At 43.0% G+C, this 25,285-nt stretch overlaps 1 protein-coding gene across 17 annotated transcripts in view; it reads right to left on the bottom strand.

Annotated features, from left to right (window-relative positions):
* Dab1 (DAB adaptor protein 1) overlaps positions 1–25,285 on the bottom strand; it is a 1,121,076-nt gene that overhangs the window by 346,407 nt on the left and 749,384 nt on the right. The window lies entirely within an intron of this gene.

Here is a 25,285-nt window from a genome sequence, read left to right as displayed (position 1 = left end):
AGGATGAGCCACTAGTGACCATACATGGATGCAAACATGAACAGTGCATCAGAAATGAGCAGTTATTTTTCAAGTTTATTTTTTAAGACTAGAGTCAAAGAAAATACAAAAATCCCAACAGGCTCTGTGGCTTGAGAGAAGGCTCAGCAGTTAAGAGCACTTGCAGCAAATTTAGAGGATCACAGTTCAGTTCCCGGCACCGACTTTCTGTGGCTTCCAACTGCCTGTAGCTCCAGCTTAAAGACCCAATATCCTCTTCTGACCTCCACAGATACCTACACATGTGTGTGCACACAAACATGCAAGTACATACATAAATGATAAAACAAATCCTTCAAAGGAATAGTTTTCATTTTACAGCTATCAGTGTTCAAATGCTCCCTACAAGTGTGGTATCCATAACCACGTATTTCGCCTGATCTTTCCCTGAAGCCCCTAGCAAAAAGCCAAGCCAGGGTTATCGTCACCACCGTAACATGGCATCCCTCCACTTAATACTGTTCGCAGCAAGACTGTTTGAGTCCTTCATGCCAGAAGCAAGCAGGGGTGTTTGTGCATGTGTGTGTGTGTGTTTAAACAAGCCAATGGGTATGTTTCACATTGTCTCTGGTTATTAGTAAATCTAAGATCGTTCTCTGGGAACTTCCCAAGTGCAAGAGCTGTCTTATCCGGGATCGCTTGGGCTGTTTGAGACACTCCTCACCCTAGAGAGCCATGGCATTCCCATTTAGTAATTCTGAGAAAAGAGAAGTAGCCATAGGTCTGCCCGACTAGGCACATCACAATTCATATACAGTGCGACCAGGAAGTGGGATTCATTTGGTCTTCGGCACTGGCATTGATGCAGCTCAAACCTAATTTTCTAGAGAGAACAGCGCAGTCCTCATTGATGTTGGGAGATCTACAGACACTGTCTTGCTTGCTTGTGGACTGACTCTTCCTAAACCTATGAGAAAACAATCTGCAAGCATCAAAACCTGGATGAGCATGGTGGAACCTTCCTATGCTTTAAATGCTCAAATGCGCCAGACTGACCTGATCCCTCAAAAGGCCACAGTTTGCTATGATGGAAAGTAACATCACACGGTTTTTCTATAAGGTGCTGAATAATCAGAAATGCATAAAAGGATTCCATTATGTGCATAAAATGATTTACCTCTCCTCTCAACTGCAAAAATTTGGCATTTAATATACATTAAAATGCAATCTCCCAGAGAAACTATTGAATTTGCATTATAGGGCATAAGTACCTAAGCAATTTCACCACAGCTGTGTAGGAGACCCCTTTCTGATGTGTTTGTATTTGACTTGGCTTTATCTTTCCCTGGAACATCTCTAAAATGTAGCTCACATATGCGGTGGCCAAATATTTACTAAGTGTAAATTCAAAACACTTTTCAGATATGAGAAAATGTGTGTGAGACATATCTGTCTGCAGGGAGCTCAGGGCCTGACAGGAGAAGCAAGCCATGCAAAAAGGCCCATAATGCTATGTGTAATGTATACTAAGAATCGGACAGAGCTCAGCTCCAAAGACTGTGAGAAGGTGTCTGAGAGGCCATGAGATCATGCAACATCATGTTATCTAGTAGATGTGCCAAGGACTAGAAGGCCATCACAGAGAGGCAGGGTTCTGGGAGACAGTACATCTGAAACATTCTTCCCTGATGAAGACTATGTGTGACCAGAGAGGTGAGGTAGGTAATTGAAGGTAATACTGATTTCCTCCTGACATGAATAGAAGTGTGAGCGTGTATGCATATGTGTATGTGTGCATGTGCCTGTACATGTGTGCGTGCATGTGTGTGTCCCATTGGAGGTCTCTCTACAGTGTAAGAGAACTTCATTTCTTCTATCTGCTCATAGGGAATTCAACCCAACCTAGGTGACTCAGTAGAGGTGACCACAGAGATTTTCTAAGACTGCCCTCAATGATTGAGGCTTTAAGTATAGGCTGCTTATTTCTGATTCCACTTAAAATAGTGCCACCCTAAAAGCCACGCTGAGCTCATGACTCTGTGCACTGAATAACAGTCACTGGCTTCTTACAAGTCAGTAATCTATAAACACGTTACCACAGCGAAGTTTTAAAAAAAACTGAGACAGACAAGTAAAATGCTCTCTAATTTCACAAAATCATCGAGCCTGGGACCGCTAAATGAGCTTATTTCTGTGAGGTCAAACTCATCTTTCAGTCCCGAGATATTGACTTGCCGATGATTAGTTGCATACTGAAAAGTTTAGAAGGAAACTGAGCATAAATGGTCTTGTGAGAAGTACGTTTCTCTCATAAGATTGGGCAAGACATGTATGAAGAAAGACATTCTACTTGCCACATTTTATATCAAAAGGGCTGGGTTAGAAATTCGAATGTTAATAAACTATTTCCCATCTAGGCTTTGCGTATTAAATAAATAGATTCATGCTTTTTATGAAGTGCTGATAAGCTATAGTCACATTTAAGGGCATGTGTCTGCGTTTGTCATTACTAATAGATATGGTTTAATTACACCCAGAAATCCCAACACACTGGCTGAGGACTGAAGTGCCCACTCTTTACCTGAATCTGAGATTACCTGGAGGCTGGCATGCAAATCCCATCAGCTTTGATTCACACATTTCTAAGAAGAGGCTTAGGCAATAGATCTTTTGCCTTATTCATAAAGAAAAGTAATCCCAATAGATGCATCAAGTTACCAACATTGCTAAGTCTCCGCTGCTCCCCGGGGAGAAGGCATTAGCTTGTGAGTATGCTGTCAAAAGCACGAACGAACGCAAGACCAAGCAGAAGCCAAACATCCCAATCTCTCAAATTGCAAGATACATCTCAAAAGCCTTCCTCTGGATAAAGGAATTGTGCCATTAAGGCACACAAGCCTGCTATGTGAATTGACAGCAATTTACAGGATAGAAAAATCTTACCCACCTCTCTTGGCTCCCTTCCCCTGTCCAACAAGCTAGCATTCTTCAGGAAACAAATGGGGGAACCAAGAATGCTTCAAAGATGCAGGTCAGACTATTAAAACTATTTCCTCTGTGATACGGCACAATGCAGTACACGTCAACTGTGTATCATGTCAATTGCGTGCCTGCCTCTCAGCCGAGCATCCATGTCTACTCTGATATATTAGAAAATCATGCTGCTTCCTGAATTTTAGTTCATAGAGTTTGGAGGCTGGTCTCAACGCTCTGGCTCCAGTGGTTGCACAACGGAGATCCCCCTGGCCACTGAGAATGAATATGGATTCTACCCCATCAATCCTGATCACATGACTAGCTCAGGAATGGAAACAAGGCCACTGAGATCTGACTCTCTGCCACTCTGTCAGCCTCTTGGGAGGAAAAGCCTTCTCTTTCTGGAGTTGTTAGGCCAATGGTATGAAAGCCTAGCTTGCTGGCAGCTACCTTTGCACAACCTGAATGGAATCTACTAACAAAATCAACACAGGAAAGGTAAATTGAATGTAAAAACAGAGACAAGAAAGCATTCATACTGGTCATACCTGCAGCTGAACTGCATCTAGGCTATGTATGTCAAGAGCTTCCTTCCTAGAGGGAAAAACAGACGAAACGAGATTCTTACGGGCTTCTCTACAGTCAGTGTCCTACTTGCAACTCTGACTGACCCTGTCATTGGCATGTGAGGTACTCTATACCAACCTTCTACCAAATTGAAAGAATCTTAAGACAAAAAACACAGGACCTTCAGACTATCCTAGAGATGAGGGAAAAAGCTAAACTGTTCTGCCATGTGTCGACTGTCTTTGCCATTTCTGGTCACTGGACTTGAGCAGTGTAAGCCCAGTGCTTGACACAGTGGTAGTCAATGGCCACTTAGATAATCTAAAATAAATAAATCCAATTTTAAAAAATCCTGTAGTTTCTTGGTCACTTTAGCCACATTTTTAATGCACAGAAAGCACAGGTGGCTTCTGGGTGTTCTACTGGACCGCAACAGAGCATGTCCCTACTCACCTAAAGTTTAGTGGACAAAGGAGTGGTACCCTGATCATTTCATGCCTGCCAATTGCAAAGCACTGAGCAGCCACTAAATGCGACTGAATGAAGATGCTGAAGGTTGAGAGGCAGCTCACATCTCTAACAGGGACACTGAGTTCTGACAGAGGTACCTAAGTAAACACTATGCCTCCCCAAAGGCCATCTAGAGAGTGTCCTGTAAAGAGATATGAGGATACTGAGTCTTTAAGGAAAGGTAACAGTATATTGTGATGCTGACTGTCACAAAGTATGTATACTATAGAAATATAATCAACGTATCAACGTTTTCTAATATTTTCTATGTGTCACACAATAATTAAATGATTAAGTGCACTGTCTGGCTTAATGATCAAAGGAGCAGAACTCAGAACATAAACAAGATGTTCCTTTCTCCCCACCTCTCCTCTGCTTAAGTTCTTCAAAGGCAAACAGAGTAAATGTAAGCATTTTTAGAGGGCAGATGGGCAATAAGCCTATGCAGGGGGCATGGGCCCAACTCCAGCTATTCCATGCTGCTTATCAAGACTGGGCAGAGGCAGATCCTGAGAAAAACTCTGCAGCCAAACCACTCTTTGGGGAGACTAGAAACTATGTAGCCATGTTCCAAACCTCAAAGCCTCCACGAACTAAAAGAGGAATAACCCTGAAAAACACATAAAACCCCAGGAGACAAAACACTCAGTGGACACAGATTCTCCCAAACAATGACTGTGGGATGCTGGCAGCAAGGTAGCCTGATCCCTGGAAATTTAAGGGTGCAGTCCCAAAAGTAAATACAGGTGAGTGCATGGTCCCTGGAGCCTTAGACAAAGAAATTTGCTCCTGAAAAGCTCAATCATTCAGTACACACAGAAGACCACACATAGCTGTCGGGATGGAGCAGACTGAGAGGGCCTCGATTGCTGGGCTAGGAAACTCTTACCAGAGTCAGACTCCTGCACAGAAATTCAGCCCAGGATGGAGACAGACAGGGATGCTTGCTTATACCCTACTCTAACCTATTTGAGCTCCAGAACAGCATTGCATGCAACCATCCTGGTCTAACCCGTTGAACCCCAGAATAACCCAAAGCTATTCCCCCACTAGCTAAATTACCTCAAAAGATAAGTCAGTGAAAGGAGCTCACACCTGTCCACGTTTATAGGACTTTTTTAGATTTTACTTCACTTGGCAGTATTTGTGAGGGTTCCCTGTACCTACTCGGTTATTGTTTCCATACTCCTTACCATCCATATGTTTCTCTCTGCTTTACCTCTCGTCCCACCTCCCCATCATCTCACCTTTTGACCTCTTACAGATTTGGGCTTCACCAGCCTTTTTTGTCTGCATTTCCTGTTGGTTTGGTTGCAGACAGGGCATCTCATTTTGTAGCCATGCTGGCCCACAATTCCCTATGTGGCCCAGGCCAATCTCAAACTAGTAGCAGTCTTCCTGTATCTGCCTTCTGACTGCTGAGAGAACAGGTATGAGCAACCATATGCAGTTAGCTTTAAAGGTCTTGACGTGCCCATTCCTCCACTGCATTTTTACAAGGTTTGGTTCAAATGACTGCTCCTGTCACCTCCATCTTTTTCTGCACTTTAAAGAGTAGTTAGGATCAGAGGCCAAGGGAGAGATCACAGAAAGGTTCCACAGTCAATGAATAAGGGGAATAATGAATGGAGAAAAGAAAAAAATCAAACTAAAACACATATCCACTCTAAAAGACGCAGAACTCACAAAACAAAGAATGTAGAAACACGAGCCAATGTGGCACCCTCGCCTAAGGAGTCCATGCCACCAAAGATAATGATGAAGTCACAAGAAATGCCAGAAAAGAATTCAAAATCCAACCTTTCAAAATGTCCAACAACTTCAAAGTGGATCTAAACAAGCAGATGTGTGAAGTAAGAAAATCAATTTAGGACTCATCCCAGAGAGTCAGTGGTGTAGATATGAATGCTAGAAAGAAGGATGAGAAATGCAATGGGTACAGGGGGAAAGTTCAGCATGGAAATTACAATTCTGGAAAATAACCAAACAGAAATGTCGAAAATGAAAGAGTCAATCAATCACAAGAACCAAATGGAAAACATCATCAACAGACAAGATGGGGCAGAACAAAGAATCCTGGAAAGGGGGCACGGAGTTGAGGAGTGTTACATTCAGACAGCAATAGAGAAAAATAGTATGATGACATCTTCCAAGGACTCGGAGACATAAGAAGGAGACAGCATCTAAATATCACAGCTTAGAAAAGGAAGCTGAGGTTAAAAACTAGAGACAGAAAAATCATTCAGTGAATGTGTAGCAGAAACTTTCTCAGGTCTAGGGGAAGAAATGGGCAAGCATGTGCAAGAGGCAGGTAAAACCCCAACTAGAGATAACTGGAGAAGAATCACATGCTACAACAGAAAGAAAGAATAGTCAAGAAAAGAAAAAAAAAACCAACTTACTTACAAAAGGCAGACTCATCAGAATCTCACTACATCGTCCAAAAGAAACTCTGAAAGCCCAAAGAGTATGAGATGATATACTACAAGTCCTTAAAGCAAATGCAAGCTAAACAAGATTATCATAGCCAACAAACATATTTTCTTAATTGATGGAGAAATAAAGACCTTCCAGGACAAGCAAACGCTAAAGCTAAAGCAATTGATGACCACAGTTAACAAAACAGAAGAGACCCAGAGGAATTCTACACCGGAGAAGAAGATGGTATAACATGCTAGCACAGGACAGAAGAATACGTCTCATAGGAAAACTGATCAAATACACGAGAACAAGAACCAAGCACACCCAGCTTAGTAAATTAGCAAATCTCTGGGATAAATAAAGGGGAAGGGAAATAAGAATAGCTGTGTGAGCTAAACAATGCAAATTACAGAAAAATCATCAAATCTCTCTCAATGATAATCATAAATGTTAGTGGCCTTAACTTCCTAATTAAAAGACACAAATTAGTTGATTAAGTAGAAAAGTATGATCCATCCATTGGCTGTCTGTAAGAGACAGCTTACTGATAAAGACTCCACAGACAATATGTCAAAAGAGAGATTCTGTATACCACACGACGGAAGCAAGAAGCAGGGAAAAGTTCTTCTTTGTATCAATTCACACTTCAAAGTTAATCTGAGAAAATAAAGTTACTACATATTAATAAGGTATATACTCCATCAACACTATTACAATGGTTATGAATACACAGCATTGACTGCTGGCATGCCAAATCTCTTAAACAAACAGTACTGGACATAAGGGAACAGATACGTTTAGATAGTGGGCACTTTAATATCCAATTCTCATGAGTAGAAAGATTATCAAACAAAACTGTAACAAAAAACTTCAGATTTAAACTGTATCTTACATCAAATGGACTAAACAGATATGAACAGAACATTCCAGCCAACAGCTGATAAGTATGCATTCAACTCAACAGGCCGAACTAGACCACAAGCTGCCTTGTGTGTCAAGCCCTAACAACGTAGAATTGAAATAATTTACCAGATCTTATCAATCCAAATGGAATAAAAGTCGTAAGCAACAGCAAGAGAAACAACAACCTTCACGAACACATGATGATGGAACTTGAAAGACTTGGTGGGAAATTAAAAACTTCTTAGAATCGGGTAAAACTGAAAATCCAATTTTCTAGAACTTTTAGGATGTAGGAAAAGCAATTCTAAGAGGAATTCCTATGAAAACAAAATAAAAACAAAACAACAAAGAGAGACTTCTAAAGATGCATTTAAGATCCTGGAAATAAAATGACACAAACCATGCAAACCTGGAATTAGCAGATGGAAATAATGAAGAGCAGAGCAGAAGTTACTGAAATGAAAAGGAAGAACTCATACACGATGCGTTCTTTGAAAAGGTAAGGCTTTAGCCAAACTAACCACAGAGAGGCAAGACCAAAAGTAATAAGATTATAAATGAAGAAGGGGGTAATGAAGTTCAGAATATCATTAGGAAATACCTCTAAAACTAATAAATCATAGAGGAAACAAATTTCTAGATATACCATCACCCTCCATAATTAAACCAAAAGCATATAGAAACACTTTAGAACCCTATACGAAATAATGAAATTGAAAGAGCCCAGCCTACTTCCTCCAAAAAACAAAAACAAAAAAGCCCAGAACCAGAGAGAATCGTAAGACTCACTCCTGGGTTCTACCAGACCTTTGAAGGTAAAAAATGCTACCAATCAGATCAAGCAATTAACCACTCAGACCATCCAAACAATCAGGGTGGTGGCTATTCTTGGTTCCTGGCTTCAACCTGACTACATCTGGAATTCACTGAAACACAGCTGCTGGGTACAGCTCTAAGGGAATTTTCTTGATTGAATAATTTGCATTGGGTAGACTCACCTTAGGTCTACAAGCTCTGCTGGCGACCTATGTGAAGGATATGTAAGAAGGAAGCCCTCCATCTTTGCTTGCTTCCTTTCACTCTTGATGGTTAGCAGGCTCATTCCTTCAGTGGTCTTAAGCCTATTTCATCAGGATTCTGGTAATAGTCAGCATATAGCAGCTGAGACAACTAGTCTCATGGAATTGGTCTTTTCCATTGGGGGACAGCCATTGTTGGAACAGTTCTAATGACAACCTATAATCCTGTAAGTCACTCTAATAAATATTCATATATTTATTAATGGGTCACCAACTGGGTCACATCGATCAACCAATCAGCCAGCCAAGCAATTACTCAATCAACCAATCAAATCAATCGAAACATCAACCGGCCAATGAACTGGTCTAAGACACTCTACTCCCTGTATTCCTTGTATGGATGTTTACTGCCTAAAAGCATGAGTTGGATCACGTGACCTTTGGGCGGTCTGTTTTATCACAAGAGGGAGAGGTAGTGAGCATCAAGGAGAAGGAAAGCAATGAGGAACGCTGTGATCAAAATCATCTAGAGCAAGGTCACACTGGGTGTTCGTCCCAGTGCCATAGCACACGTACATCCTAGCTCCTTCAACATTTTGACTGGATTTAGCTGGTAATTCTGTATGTTATGCTTGGCATGCTTGCTTTGAATCACTACCGAATTGCATCCTGTTTTGTTAAATGGGTTTCTTTTAGCCCATCAAATACACTAATAAAAGCCTAAAAAAAAAAAAATCTCTTAAAATCCATACCCTCACCAAAAAAAAAAAAATCCCATAAAATAGCAGATAAACAGATATTGGCTTTGCCCTTTACAGATGAGAGAAATAGAACGTGTCAAAATCAAGTAACCTGAAACTTGTGTTGATGCTGGTCCAGCCCCAAACATTTTTATCTCCATAGCTCAAAAGAGGAACACAGGCTACCTCTGGGTAGAAACAGTGTAAGTGACATTTGCCACAATTTCATTCTCCAAGCCCAATTAACATGAGACTAGTTTAACCTTTAAAAGTTGTAAAAGAGAAACACATTCAACTTGGCTTGAGTCACTACACAGTTAACAGCAGGCTGCTGCGTGCCTGGTTCCTTGCTTAAAAACGGGTTAATTACAGCGCTGGGCTCTTTCATATTCTGCCAGAGCTTTGCTTCAAATCTAATTTCTCAAAGTATATTGCTAGACGCTAATGAAAACCCGAAGAGACACACGCATTCAGGAGATGTATAGCCAATGAATTTCCTGTTGTTTTTATACTGAACAACTTTTTTTTTATATCCTAACATTTTTATGCCAGCTATGAAAAAGATAAATAAATATTTATGACATTCACTCAATTCCACAGTAACTACTAAGTTGCTGGTATTCTCAACTCTGGATTGAAATGTGCATATTTCAGTGGGTGGGGAGTCTCAACCCTCAATGAGGAAGCCAGGCAACACTGTCATTAAGGCCGGAAGACTTCTCAGTTGACACACTGCAAGGATATGGCTTGAGAGCAGAACATGAGGGGCTTAATTACGGTGGCTGCAACAGCGGCATTCCAGACCTCAGTGCTGCCGAGCCAAAAGCAAAGAGCATGCCAGCATCACTGTGGACAAGGTTCGAGCTTTTACCGTGCATCAGCAATGTTTAATCACAAAAGACAAACAAGGTGACTGGGGAAATAAAAAGACACAAGGGCCAATTTCAACACTCCTGCAGACATTTTGTCATTTACTAAGAAATGGTCTGCTCCCCCCCTCTTTGTTTATTGATTGAGTTTCCACTTGTAGCTTTCCACATAGCCACAAACCTACTACTTATGAAGAAGAGACCAGAATTCCTCAATAGGTACTGCACATAGTTTTTGCTTGTTTGTTTATCTAACTTAGTGCCTGATCTTCAGAGGATTCATGTCCGTGAACTCTTGAGACACACACACACACACACACACACACACACACACACACACACACACTTCCTACTTCAGAGTCTCCAACATTCCCTACAGAGGCCACTGCAATGGTCCTTCTCATCGGTTTCACTCAAGGAGGCCCATCCTTGCGGGCACCTGAGTTTGCAGTTCTTACCACAGGAGATATTTATAAGACGATTAATATACACCACACCTGATATACACCGCTTCATTATAAACCAAATAAACTTAGCACTATTTCTCTACAGTCTGCTCCTTCGCTACAGACAAGAGGAGGATCTGGAAAGGCAAAGATTGAACTTCTAAGACTTAGGAACCACTACTGGTCCTTTCAGTCGCATTTGCCACAGCTCCTATATCCCTGCTCCATGCTCATAGTCTATGATCCACTTGTCCCAAACTGCCCAGCCTTCTCCAAACATAATGCTGCATACCATTGCCGTCACTGAGGTCCTCTGACCCAGAAGGTCTTGTCTTCTGTCATACATTGTATGCACTCAGAGGGTAAGAACAGTTTCTGCCCCATACACCAGATAATTCCGGAGCCCAACACCAACAACTCTCTCTCAAAATTCTTGACTCAGAGGCCGACCCTTCCAAACTAGCAAAACCCACACTTTAGCTAGCGCTTGCATTGCACAGAGCCACAAGCTTACTTATTTGCACTCCACTGACTATTTCTAGAGAACGTGTGCCTTTTTCGTATGGTCGCATCTACAAAGCAGATCACTGTGCACAGGACTGCACATGAGCTCCATAAATAGTGGGTAAATGGATGAAGTAATGAAGCAGAGAGTCATTTCATACAAATCTTTACTTTTTATAATGGACAATGAAGTAGCCATGTGCCACCACATCATCACCATCACTCCCATTGCTGCCCAATACACCCACCTCCATCTCACCAACCCTAGAACCCAGCAGCCACCTCTCAGAAGCCAGAGTCTCAAGACAAGCCCTTTTGTGGATGTAGTACAGCCTAGGAGAAGAAGAGGGTTAGAATCCCACCCACGGTCATTATTCTGCATGTTTCCATTCCATGTTCTACTCTTTCACATCCTTTCCTTTTAAATATAAAATTAAATAATGACTTGTTTAGGTAACAGTCATCATGATCGTAATACCTGTTATATGCTCAGAAGACAGCTCGCTGAACAATACATGCAGAATTCAATTCTAGCCATGACATGCTTGATGTCTTTACCTACAGAACATCTCTCATCTCTCCTTCCTCTCGAGTTTTCTATAAGTTATGGGTTAATAAACTTTCCCTACGAATATGGCTTTATGAATCTTGCAAAATAGTCAGAAAAAGAAAATCTTTTCTTATTCATCTCCAACATGAATTGCAGCCGACGAAGTCCCGTGTGGACTGACAACAAATGACACCGCTCTCCATAGCAAATTGTGTTCGGGGTGGTAGCTGTTCGCTCTCTCCAGTGGGATTTAAAGTAAATAAATATCAAACTGCCTCCTAACTTGTGAGAATAACAAAGGCCTGTTAGGTCACCAAAAACCATGACCGGATTCTTGGGATAGCAAGAGAAAAACGTAGCACAACATGGCATTAAGTCAAGTTCCCCCTTCCCCCCCAGTCATTTTTACAGACTGCTACAAAGGCATAGAAGTCTATCATCACTCAGGCTGAAGCGGCCCTTTTTCCAAGGGTGAAGGCTGCATGTAACTGTTTCTAGGTTTCTGGAAGTGGACGGTAAGGAAGGAAAGAGCCAAGCTTGGTGGACATCAGGCACAAATCTAATTGGAATTCTGGAATTGTGGTAACAGGCCTGTGTAACCTTCAGATTTTTTTTTTCTGCAATTCTGGAATTGTGGTAACAGGCCTGTGTAACCTAGCAGGGGTGATACTCACCAGGATACCAGTACTCAGGAACATGCTATGGCAGGCTAGACCCACTAGGAGCAGAGTCAATGCCATTCCTGGCATGAGGACATGAGGTTGAGGGAGGACGAGGAAAAGAGGGATAAAGAACTAATGAAATGGCAGTGCCCCCTTTGGCTGCTTTCCTGCAAATCTGCAATACCAATAAGCATTTTTGCAGAGACACAGTCACGTGCCACATAAAGCCATTCTGATCAACCTACACCATGAAGTCTTTGCAAACACCTATATTCTGTGATCTCGGCCTGTTCTGTAAAGCACTGCCAACTGCCCTTCCCTGGCATAGGAACAAGTCTTTTGCCTGCTTCTCCTGGATCCATTTCTGGTGCTTTTCTTGCTTAGTTGGATGTTGCAGTAATCTGGACCCAATTACATCGCCACTGTGGATTGATTTTAGGGGAAAGGTTGGCAGGGGATGGGAGGAGGACAGAGAATCTAGCGTTCCGATTTTCTCTTTCAGAGAAGCGCCTCGAGAGTGGCTGAGTCCTCCTTGGTCCAGCCCAGCTGTGCGTTCCACACACTCTCCTCTCACAGCCTGCTTTGCCTCTGCCAGTGCTGCTGCTCTTCCAGCTCCACAACCTCCCTACAGCCCCTCCAGCTCCAGACAGGCCATGTTAGCCCTGGTACCTGCAGGTCCAGGATGGCTGTTTCCCACTCTTGCTCATCTTTCCCCCTGTGTCTGTTTAACACTCTTCGCTCTTCTAAAGCCTTTTGTTTCCTGTACTAGATCTTTCCTGTTATGCTACCTGGCGTGGGCATCCTAACTAGACCTGTCACCAATAGTGAGTCATTACAATCACTGAATCATGCTCCGGGGCCATGGCTTTGGGGGTGAGGGAGATCTCTGCTGTTTGGAGTTTGTTCACGGAGAGCACAGAGAGATACTCTCTCCCCTGACACAGAGTGCCTGGGAGAGTTTCAGACCTTGATTTCAAGTGACTATAGATCATCGGCTAAGCCAGTAATCATGCATGTAAAGTATTTACCTGACTGTGAGATTTGAAAGAGGCTACATGTCTCCTCTTCACTATTCCACAGTGCTTCCCACCCCACCCCAGTGATTGACAGACATCTATGGAGCAAGTCACACTTGATCGGCCATGCAAAACCCTTAGTGGGAAGAAGCCTTCATCTGGTACTAGTGACTTCATGATACCCCTTTGGGTCAAGAAAACATGGGAGAACCCGGACTGTGAGAGGGCTCAGAGTGTTAGTGTCAGCTCTGAAGCCTGATGCCCTGGCTCCAATGCAGGGAACCCAAGCCAAGAGGCTGATATGAGGGGCACACCTGTAATTCTAGTGCTTCTATGAGGCAGAGAAGAAGCACATGAAAGCTTTGGGCCAGCTCTCCTGGGGTGTGCAGTACTGAGGTGTACTATATTAGGGCATGCGGTGCAGCAGAACGCAGGGATCTCAACAAAGTAGAGGGACAGAACTGACTCCTGCAAGTTGCCCTCTGAGCTCCATGTACACTAGTAATATTTTAGTTAAATGAGTAGGAGGAAAGGAATGAAAGAAAAGGGGAAGACAAAGAAAAGGAAGGAGAAGGACAGAACACCATTTGGAAATGAGGTGGTGAACCTTGTTCCGAACGGAAGTGCCCAAGGAAAGTCTCGATTTTGTTTTCACAGACTCAAATTAGTCAACTGTGGGGACATTTTCCCCCTCTATTCTAAAACCAATGGCCTGCAATCAAACACAGAAAGAATTAGTGGTGGATTTCATCCAACAGCCAAGCAAGGGGAGCATAAAAGACATTGTCCTTTAAGGATCCTTGATCTTTAGAGCAACCTAGGCAGGGAAAGTCATTTTGAAGTAGGGTGCTAAGAGTTCCATACTGAAGAGGCCTGGGGAAGAGAAGCGCACCTTGAAAGTAGCAGGGTAAATGGGAGCCAGGGTAAGATCAGGACTGAGCCGTAAGACCTTTGATTTTCAAGAGAGACCAACGAGGGCGCAGTCTCCTGTGCTGTGCTCACAGCCTCCCTTCCTCCAGCCATGCCGATTTGTGGCTTCTCAAACAAGTCAAGATCTCATTCTCCACAGAGACACCCAGGTCAGTCAGTATCCATGGGGCGCTCTCTGGCCTTGTGTGGCCCTACACACAACAAACAGATAATATACAGAGCTTCTATCAGTTTAACCAAGCGGTCAGCTTTCTTTTCTTTCCTTAAAGCTTGTTTTATATGTGACAGACCCCTCCATATCAGTACCTACTGTTTTTCTTTCAGAGACATCAAGCAACAGCTGGGGGGTGGGGAGGGGAGGAGGCAAAGAGAAAGAAATGGGTTGAAATTTTATGAATACAGATATCTTAAAGATGTAGTTTTTTTTTTAAAAAAATGAATGCCTGATCTAAAGTAAAAGTTATTAGAAAGGGGTAAACAGTGAGAAAAGTGACATAGCCATTAGGCCCTTCCTCACAGATGAGATGCAACAATTTCCTCCAATAATCATAGCTCCCAACAGCATTACCCTCTATTGCGATCATCAGACTATTTGAAGATCTTAAATCAAAAGGCAGAGATGGCAAAAGCCGTGGTCTGGGTGCAAGGAGACCCAGATCTCTGCTCCAGTTCACACTGATGACGAAACATGTTTCCAAGTCTCGAGACCTGAAGTTCTTCGTTTAAAAGTGGGACTGACTGAATTCAGTCATGTGAGAAGCTAGAACTGTCAGATCTTATCCTCCAAGGAAGCAGGAAGCAGGAAGTCACCACCACCTGCCTGAAATGCACCACAATAACAACCAGAGCCTGGTTCTCCAGCCCCAGATCTGGGCATTCATGCCAGCCTGGGCATCTGCATGGATTAAATATAAAGTGTCCCCCAAATGCTCCCTATTGAAGGGCTGATCGTCAGTGCAGCAATGTGCTAGAGCACTGACTGAGAGATGAGTAGATCATGAGGGTGTTGCCCGAGGAAATGAATACTGGAGAATTCGTACTTGAGCAGGCTGTTTGGAAGTGAGTGTTAGCTGAAGGAAGGGAGTCAGGCTGGCAGTGTAAAGATTACCCTTCATTGTCAAGTTGGTTACATGGAGAATCACTTAGAAGATGAGGCTCTGGGTGTGTCACGAAGGCACTTCTAGAGAGGTTTAACTGAGGAAGGAAGCTAGCTCACGCAGAAAGAAGTCAGCACAATGTCTTGGGCTGGGGTCTAGACTGAATAAAACGGGATAGGTAGAGGCAATGGACCACCAGAATTTACCTCTCCCAGCTTCCTAGCCACAGAAACAATGTGATGAGAGGTCTCACATTCCAATAGCATGGCTTCCCCACCATCATTGAATGCACCCTCAAAGCGTGATCCACACAAACCCTTCCCTTCTTGCGAATGCTTTTTGTTGGGTGTTCCACCGCAGCAGCATGTGAAGTAATACAAGAAATTTGCCTTGGAAGGCTCTATGTCGTGTTCAGCTCCTGTCTCCAGTCCTCACTCCTGTTTACTGATTTCTGGCTTCTAGAAGGTAAGCCGTTTTATTTTTCTCTGTGTGCTTCCTGCAGTGCTGTGACCATAATCCCGAAGCTCTGAAACTATAACCCTATAAAAGACCTTTTTCTCCTTTACACTGATTTCATTCAAACGTTTTTGCCACGGTGACAGATTGATGACAAATCCAACATCTAACCAGAAGGAAATGGCATCTTCCCTCTTCACCATCTATGGGAAGCCATGGGCATTTCTCCAAACCTCCTGCCTTAAGCAAAATGACCAGCTGCAATGGCAGTTCGCCATCCCTTTAGCCTGCCACCACTCAGAACTGCCATCAGACCAAAGGTATCCCCAGGGCTGCAAAGAAGGGCAATGAGCCACAGCCCTAATCTTAAGGCTGGTGTGGGGGTCAAAAGCAAACATCTAAACCACCTGGTAAAACCCGCACTAACGGTGATGGCTACCCTCTCCGGATTCAGATAAAGTATTGTGTGATAAAAAAAGCTAATACATATCAACAAAATGCAATTTTTAAAGACAGTATTTACAATAGCAATGAAAAAATGGAAATCACAGAAGAACTCTAGTAAGAAAGTACATCCCTTCTGGATAAATCTATTAGCCATTCTGAAAGACATCAAATACCTAAATAAAGGAGCTACCTTTTTTTAATAGATCGAAAGATTCAGTATCACAATGTTGTCACACTTGGTCCATAAATTTGATGTTAATGTAAATCAAATCTCAACAGTATTCTTCTGAAATATGAAACATTATTATAAAATATACGTGGGAGGGAAAAGCTGAGACCCTTCTGAAGAGGAGAACATGAGGAATCTGGCTTGCCTCATGTGAAGGCTTACCATAAAGCTACAATAGTAAAAGTTGGTTTGAAAAAAAATGGCAAAGGGTGTCTAGAAGCTGTTTCTAAATGTCAAAAGTGAATTTTCATGTTAAACAAAAAATAGATTAAATTCCTGCCTCCTACCATACACTCAGAATAACACAGGTTAAGTAAAATAATAAAGCTTTTAGAAGACAATGAAGGAGAATATCTTTGTGGCATCAGTGTTTGAAAAGTCTTTCTCAAACAAGACATAAAATGTGCCAATGGTGAAAGATTGATAAATTCAGCTACATTAAAATTAAGAAGTTAGAAAGCCTGAGATTGGCAATAACCCAACTTCTCTGTGATCTATAAATCTATTTAGCCTCCCAGAGGAGTAAATGACAGTAACCTTTCTGCATTCGCTGGGACTGCACTCCAACAGTGCACACTGGAACCTGCATTCAGCATATGGTTTGCCCATCTTGAACGTTTTCCACAATTGGATTGCGCGAATGAATTTCCTGCTTAAACTTGAGGACATTTGAATGGTGATGGTTTGTGTTTAGATTTCTGTGAACAGGCATACGAAGCTGCTGAGAATCAGGTGACCCACAGTTCAAGACAAGCACCACTATGTGTCATTATAACAGTGCACAGCAGTAAAGAAGTGGTAATTAGGCTGACAGAGGTTAGAAAGCATAATCTGCTCCCCTTCCCACAACAACCCAACTAGACGATTCTGTAACAAATCGTCAGCAATCCTAAACTTCTATTGTACTTCTTTCCTTTGTGATATGGGGTTTCGGAGAGAAAGACAACAGTGGTGAGTTGGAAGTTATTTCTCCACGTTACTGGCATCTTATAGGATCAAGAATAAGAGCTGTGCATCCCATCAGCTCTAGTAAAAAGCAAATAGAGTGGGGCCACCCACCAATCGACCAGGGAGATAGCTGTGCAGCATCCTCTCTCCCTAGACCCTGTGCATTCTCTCTTACAGCACCCTCATTCATATCAGAGTCTGTTCTTGATTTGCAATCTGCTGGAATCTAGCTATCAACCTTCTATCAAAAAATTCTTTACCACCAAGAGCAAAGACAGGCATCCCTAAGGGTAGACTAGTTCCACAATTAATTTCCAGGCCCAAGGAAGAAACTAATCTGTTACCTCGAAGACAGCCATGACTTAAAAGTACCAAAAGCGAGCCCAGAGAACCTATAAAGGGGCTTCATTCTTCCACCATGCCTTCTGCACCAGTATTTTGCTTTTTTTTTTGTGCTACATGCTAATAGGTAAACAGTAACATGAATATAGGCTAGGATAACCAGAAAAATTTAGTATGCTATAAATCATAAGATCTTATGCAAGAGAATGTCCCTCTACATGTCAAGACAGATACCCCTGTTGTCATGGCAGTAGTAACCACAATCCTCTGCTACTGAAAGTTATTTCTTGAAGACTTCAAGGATAGAACCTCATAAACCTTCCATGTACTTAGTGTCAGGATGATGAGTAATTAATTAGCATGGTGATTTACAACTTTTCAACTGAAAGGCTTGGTAATTTTCTCTGAATGGAAGTAGATGGCCCCTATTCTTGGACAGCTCCTATTCTTGATCCCACAAGATGTCAGTAATATTTTTTAACAGATGACTGACTTATCTTTCACTCCCAACCTCATATCACAAAATAAAGATGTATGGCAAAGTTTAGTATTGCTGACCATGTGTTGGGTTGGGAGCAGGCAGATTACGCTTTTTTTTTACTGTCAACTTAGTGAGCCGCATGAAACTTCACACATCCACTCAATTCAGCAGAAACTTACTGTGCAACCAACCACGTTCTAAATGCTGGAGTTAAAAGCAGAAACAGTGCTCGATGCTAAACAATTAACGAATGTAAAGTACTCCCGGAGAGTTACTGGACAAGCCACTTTTCTCTTCAAGACCTAAGAACTATCTAAACACTGAATAGGACTTCACTGGAATAATTTAGGTTTGTTTTTCTGGAGAGTATGTTAAAAGATCATTTGGAATAGTGCCAAGCCAATAGGCTGGTCATGGCATCTAACAGGAGGGAGGGAGGGAGTGCTAAGATCAGAGAGAGTGATGAGGGGGCTTCCCTTGTGTTTGTATGGCTTTGTTTTATTGGTTGAGTGGTAACCACTCAAGGTTTAAGAAAATAAACTGTTATATACACTTCTCATAGTTCTCAGCCTCCCCTACAGTGTGGATTGAATGAGAAATGTCTCCCACAAGCTTAAAAGTATGAACACTTGGTTGTCAGTAGGTACCACTAGTTGGGAAGGTTGTGACATTTAGCCTTCTGGAGGGAGGAGGTAACAGAGGACTCTGTAACCTGGCCTCCATTCTTGTTAACTCTCTCTCTGTCTCACTGAGTGCAGATGTGGCCAGCGAATCTCCTATTCCTGGTTCATGCTTTTCCTGTCAGTGGCTATGCTTTCTGCATCACCATTGACTGTATCTCCTTGGAACTGTAGGCCAACATTAATCCTTCCTCCCTTAAGTTGCTTTTGTCTAGGTATTTTGGTACAGAGATTAGAAAATAACACACACACACACACACACACACACACACACACACACACACACCCCTATATTTTAAACCACACCTGTTACTTTCAAGTTGAAAATCTTGTTAAAATATTAATATTTTAAAATTTTTAAATCTTTCTCCCTGTCTACCTCATAAATGTCTGGAAGGTACCTCTTGACACCAAAGGATTGCATGTTAGAGTCTGGATGAAATCATCCTCAGAGGCCCCCATGTGAGAGTCTGGACAGGCAGCTTGTGATGATGGTAGGAGGAGGAAGAACCAGGAGATGGAATCTCACAGAAAGAGATTAGGTCTCTGGGGACACTGTTGAAGAGGATATTGGGAGTCCCTCCATTTTCCTCTTTCTCTCAGCTTCCCATCCACCATGATGTGAACAGCGGTTCCATCCCCCAGTCTCCACCACTGTGCCCTACCCAACAGCTTGCAGAGTAAAGGACTGAAATGTGATAGCATGATCCAAAGTAAGCCTCCCTTCTTTTTAAGTAGGTTGTATCTCAGGTGACTTGCTGCAGCCTTAGAGCTGCCCAACAAGTGAAAAACAAGCTAAAGAAATTCTCAGTGAGTTACGTGATTTTCTTCACTGCTAAAACCTCTGAGTCTCTCATGGATTAGGGAATGACATCACTTCCTGAGTGGGGACTCTGCCTTCCTAACCAAGCACAGACTTGTTTGCACTCTGGGCACTCTTCCTTGATGTATTCGACATGATCTTGGTGATCATTAATGGTCCCTGGAACCCAGCTAGGAGAACGTTCCATGAAAAACATTTTCAAAAACATAGTCCACTTTGTAATTGCAACCACCTGTGTATTTCATTTTACCATGCAGCTCATTCAGTCTGGACTCCACTGAAGCCCAGAGAAGTTCCTAGTCAGACTGCAAGGCCCAGCGGAAACACCAGCTTCTCCACGCTCGAAATTCTCCAGAAGACTACCCCAAAGCTTCAAGGGCTAAACTGATATTGTCTGTACCACATCTCATACTGTATGTATTGGTCATGCGTGTATGAGGCTGAGCTCTCTGATGGCAGGCTGCATGCACCTCCACATCCTGGTACTGTTCTCAGTAACTGGCTCAGAGCCAACCCTAGCTGGTGTTTGGTTAGCAGGAGTCAATGGAGAAGACCAGAATTCTCTCCCTTCATTGCCCAGAAGCCCAATATACTCATTCATGTATTGTTGCTGTTGCTAATACTACTATTATAGACTGGGTAAGTTTCAATATGAAGAGGTTTGTTTTGGTTCATGGTTCTGAAAGTGCAAAGTCTTAAGACAGCATCTGGACACTGCCAAAGTGGCTTATGTCATGGCACAGGTGTGAGTATTTGCCTCTTTTGGTGTCTCTTCCTCTTTAAAGACACCAGGATTGAGTCTAAAAGGCCTTTACCAGAATGACTTAGATTCTAATTACTTCCCACAGACACTACCTACATATGTATTTAAGTTCCCAACCTCTGAACATCTCGCTGTGGCAGCCAAGTTTCAATACATGGAGCTTGGGAAAACACTTAAACCACAGTACTCCAATGCAGATCAGTAACGTGTCAGTCTTTGTTTTCAGTGGTAACACTAACAAGATTAAAAACAAGGAGACATAAAGACTTCCTGAGACAAAGACAAGTAGTGAAACCAGGGGAGGCAAGAAGACAGGGGAGGAGAAAGGACTAAATTGATGGATGGTAAACCAACAGAGTAGCATCCAGGTAGGAGAGCAGGAGACTGACCACAGAGGGAATGAGAAACAGGGATGAATCCCAGAAGAGATGAAAGGAGTGCACTGAGTCCCCTGCAGATGGTCAGCACTGCTAGACTTGGGTTAACTGTACTCCAACCATAAATGTCTATAAGGGACCCAGCCCTTGTCTTTATCCCTAACCTAAGCAGCCCACTATTCTACACACACACACACACACACACACACACACACACACACACACACACCCCTCTTTTGTCATTTTAGCTGTGAGCTCTTCTATTCTGCAGAATTTTATTTCTGTTTTCCTTGCGCTTTATGAGAATCCCCCACTGGCACTGTAGATTGGTTATATATGTCAGGTTCAAATAAAATAAAATAATAATAATAATAATAAAAGCAAGCTGGCAATTTTCTTTCCAATAGAATATGCTGCATATTTCATGAAATAGAAGCCAAAGGAGTTTTATGATTCCTGAACCAAAACCTCCCCATATCTGAGGACCAAATGGGAGGACAATACAAAGAGAATGTCTTGAAAAAGGAACTGAGCATTTGCTTTCCAACCCCAGGGAATGCTCAGGTGATTAACTGGCATAATGGGTCTCTCTGTTTTGCTTTGTGTTTACACGAGTTCGCATCCTGACATGCATCTCATAGATGGAACACACAGTGCTAGCGTTCGTGGATATGAATGTGTACTCCCCGCTCACACTCCTTTCTCAGTACAGAATGTCTGGCTGGTTCCTGCTCTTAGCCTGACAGCAACTTACCAGCCAAGTGTTATTTATATTTTCAAGCCACTTCTCTATCCTGGTACAGAAGGCAATCTGGCCTAGTAGAAGGAGCACTGTCTGAAGAGTCTAAGGACTCTGAGATACAACAGTGCCTCTCCCCTGCAAAATCATGTATCTTTCTGAGCCTCACTCTCCTCTATCCTGCCCTAATCTGTGAACTGGGCAAACTAACTTATCCACCTTGAGAATTCAATCAATCAAAGCCATGTTATTCAGCTCAGAGTAAGTACAGAAGATAACGAGTGTGTAACTGTTTCAGCGTGATGTGCACTTCCATGATTGCTTTTCAAACAGTGGAAATGCTTAAAGCCACATTTCCAGAAACACACACACACACACACACACACACACACACACACACCCCAAACTGTTGGCTGGATCTTGAAACACACCTTGGGTTAGCAAACCTGGCATAAAAAGAGAGAGAATCTGCTTATTATTAAGAGCAGAGCTTTTTTTTTTCTCATTTGAAGGACAATCTTAACAGTTCATTGACAGTAAATATTTCAGGCCACGCACTGTCTTAAACACGTTCTTCTGACCCTTGCCAACAGTTATAAAATAGGTACTGTCTTAGCATAGACAAAACTGTGGCACAGAGAAGTGTTTGTAGGGCTAGGGCAGCTGAAGTCTGTAACTGGGTGATGCAGCCCCTGGTGGAGAATCTGTACCACCTGTGATACCAGTTCTTCATATGAGTGTTTGTTTACCACAGCACTCATGGACAGTAGCAATGACACCCCACTAATTAACTGCCTAATCAATTACTTGCTGATTAATTACCTCATTAACAAATATTGCCACAGAGTAGATAGCGATGACCCAATACCAACCAGAACCTTCTAGAAGCTCCAACAAAGTCACACGTGTTTAAAGTGCAACCATCAGTCCAATGACCTGCTGGGAACAGAGCCACGCCCACCTTCGTTGACTGCATGCGATGGGAAAATCTGGAGCCTGCTTCCCACAGGAGGTCTTACCACTTCTTCATGCCTGGATTAGAGTTTACAGAGGCCCTGAAAGCAGCTCGTTTCTTTTCCCCATCCAGAGCACTTGTGGTTGAGGTGGACCCTGGGACTAGAGTGGGTAGGGGTGTTTAAATTTCCTTATCTCCTGGATGATCTCAGCTCAATGACCAGAATTCCCTGTACCCAGCTCTCCATCTAACAAACAAAAATAAGGTTGCCAGGATTCTGAAAGATGATGTAAAATGTGTGCCAAGTGCCAAGAAGGGGACCTTGCTCCTTACCTAGGACTCAGGAACATGACTTGTTTCTGTTACTATGAGGAAATGGCTTCGCAAACATCACAAAGAAAATGCCTGCATCCAATTCTGGCCTTTCAATTACAAAAGGCGCCCCCACTCCTTACTCAGTTCTCATGTTATTACCAAAATCTACCTTTCTATGTGCCAAAATACTCATGAAGGGATTTTCCTTTAAAACTGATCCAAGACCCACAAGTAGATCCTTGTTTTGCAGATGATGACATCCATGTGACATGGGAAGTCACATGATTTATTCTTAATTGCTTCAGATGTGTAGATCTTTTGTCACTGGTGACTAGTGAGCTCTGTAGGATTTAGTGAGTCCTAAATAACATTTAAAGTTTCTGACAACACCCTCTAATGCGTACTATCTGTTACAGTGCCATCTAAAAGGCATCAACTCTGCTTCCCTGCTCTCTGTTTGACTTGAGTGAATTATCAAAATGAAGTGCTGCCTCAAATAGATTCTTCATGTGTCTGCAGCGTGCCTCCAAGCCTCCAGGATCCATCAAATGCAATTTTTAGATGGGTACATGGTCGTGAACCAAGCAAAAGGCCCACCTGCTTAAGAAAAATGACTTCGGAGGGCAAAAGGGACTGAAGCACCAACTTCCTTTGTGGCTCTGCCGAGGGACCAGTGAGTCTCATCCCTGCAGCCTCACACAATGGTGTTCCCTGAGAAGGGGACATACTGTGAAACAGCCTGTGAGCTGAGCTTCATCAACAATAAGCAATTTCTATTCAGCTTTCATTGTTGAGTACAGCAAACATGATTAAATGTTTCAGATAAGCCTATTTAGACCATCAGCAAACCACCACCAAAGAAGAATCATAACAATTAATAAACATATAGAATTTTCCTACTAAAAACCAGATTTCCAATTTGCTTTTAGGAGATTCAAGGGCCCAGTTCATGAGTAGAACAACATACCCACTTGAGGGCCACCCAGTTCCCAGGAATACAGTAACAACACGTTTTCACTTCCCTGCTTTGGCCTCTTCTCTCCAGCTGCGGATCCTGCGGTTTGCCAAATAGTTACAAAGTCACATCGCTTTCACATCGCTGCATTTTGAACTTCCTAAACCTCTATGAGAGCCCGTGTGTATGGAAAAGAACAATAGCACTTCAAAAGCCATTTCTGAGAGTTCTTCAATACTCCATTTGAATGCTAGGGTTTCAATCAAGGACAGCAGCAGACAATTTGATTGCTTAGAAGTTGACTTTTATACAGCTTTGATTAGGTCGCCCAGCTCAATGGGAAATCAAGAAAATCTTTGATCCCTTTCAGTCTCCAGAAGAGCCATGAAGCCTTGTCAGGATAGGGAGGGAAGGAGATGGGAAGGGGGCGTTTGTCTAACCTCACCGGATAGCACTTCTCTCTTTTTCCCTGTGCAACTCAGTATCCCATCCAGAATTGCTCATCGTGGAGATGATAAAAAACAATGGGTGCTAATTCAGGGGGTGGGGATGGTTTATAATTTTATGGATTCCCCGAAGACCCATAATTGGCACATGAATGTACAAGCGTGAACTGGATAATTAGGAGGTTCTGAACGTAAGCCACCTTTAATTTATATGATTACTTTGCAAACATGTTAAGTGCTGGGAAGTGTCAGTGGAACCCCCACAAAGCCTTTATTCAAAACCATCAACACTGTGAAAGTGTGTCTAATGGGCCAGCTCCACGCGAGGAGATCGGGGAAGAAGGAAGAAGCAGTGACAAGGATGCTCTCACCTCCGGGGTTTGGCAGAGGGAGGCATTGTGGCACCCTACAGGAGGCCTCTGGGCAGAGAAAGGCGCTCCGGCCTCCCCCGCAATCTCTCCTCCATTCCGGGCGCTCTCTCTCTCTCTCTCTCTCTCTCTCTCTCTTCTTTTCTCTTCTTTTCTTTTCTTTTCTTTTCTTTCTCCCCTTCCATCCACACACACACCACCACCACCACCACGCTGCCTCGCATCCTGCCTTAGAAACACGTATCAGAGCTAGCACTCGCCCGCGCCGCGGCGCTCTCCAAGTCTCCAGCGCCTGACAGTCGCCTAGAGTCCTGGGCTCCCCACCCCCATCCCATTCCTTCACTCTCCTAGCCCAGGCGGAAATACCCCGCAGACCCCCAACAATGAGGATTTGTGTGATGCAGATGGGGGTTGGGGCGGGTTTCCAACGAGTGAAACGCAGCGTGCAGGGTCGGCTACTAGACCGTGCGGCAGCCTAGACGCACCAGTTTGCCAAGCAGCTTTCTCTGCCCACCCACCCCACCCGATCCACTAGCACCACCCTCAAAAGAAATAGTGAAAGAAAGAAAGAAAGAAAGAAAAAGCGCCTTTAAAAGTGCAGTAAAGACTCACCCTCCCACCAGGGGTCACAAGCATACTACACGGGATGGATGCAGAAGCAGTGACCAGCAGGGTGTGGAAATACACTTTGTAGACTCACCAAGTACCTTCCTGGAGCCTTAACACAAAACTACCCCTAAATCAGGACTCCCTGACTCCAGGTTCCTTTGAT

The sequence above is a fragment of the Rattus norvegicus genome, chromosome 5 (assembly GCF_036323735.1).
Source record: "Rattus norvegicus strain BN/NHsdMcwi chromosome 5, GRCr8, whole genome shotgun sequence".
In the NCBI taxonomy this organism is placed as follows: domain Eukaryota; kingdom Metazoa; phylum Chordata; class Mammalia; order Rodentia; family Muridae; genus Rattus; species Rattus norvegicus.
Note: the sequence above shows the minus strand (reverse complement) of the source record. Positions and strands in the feature narration are given on the sequence as shown.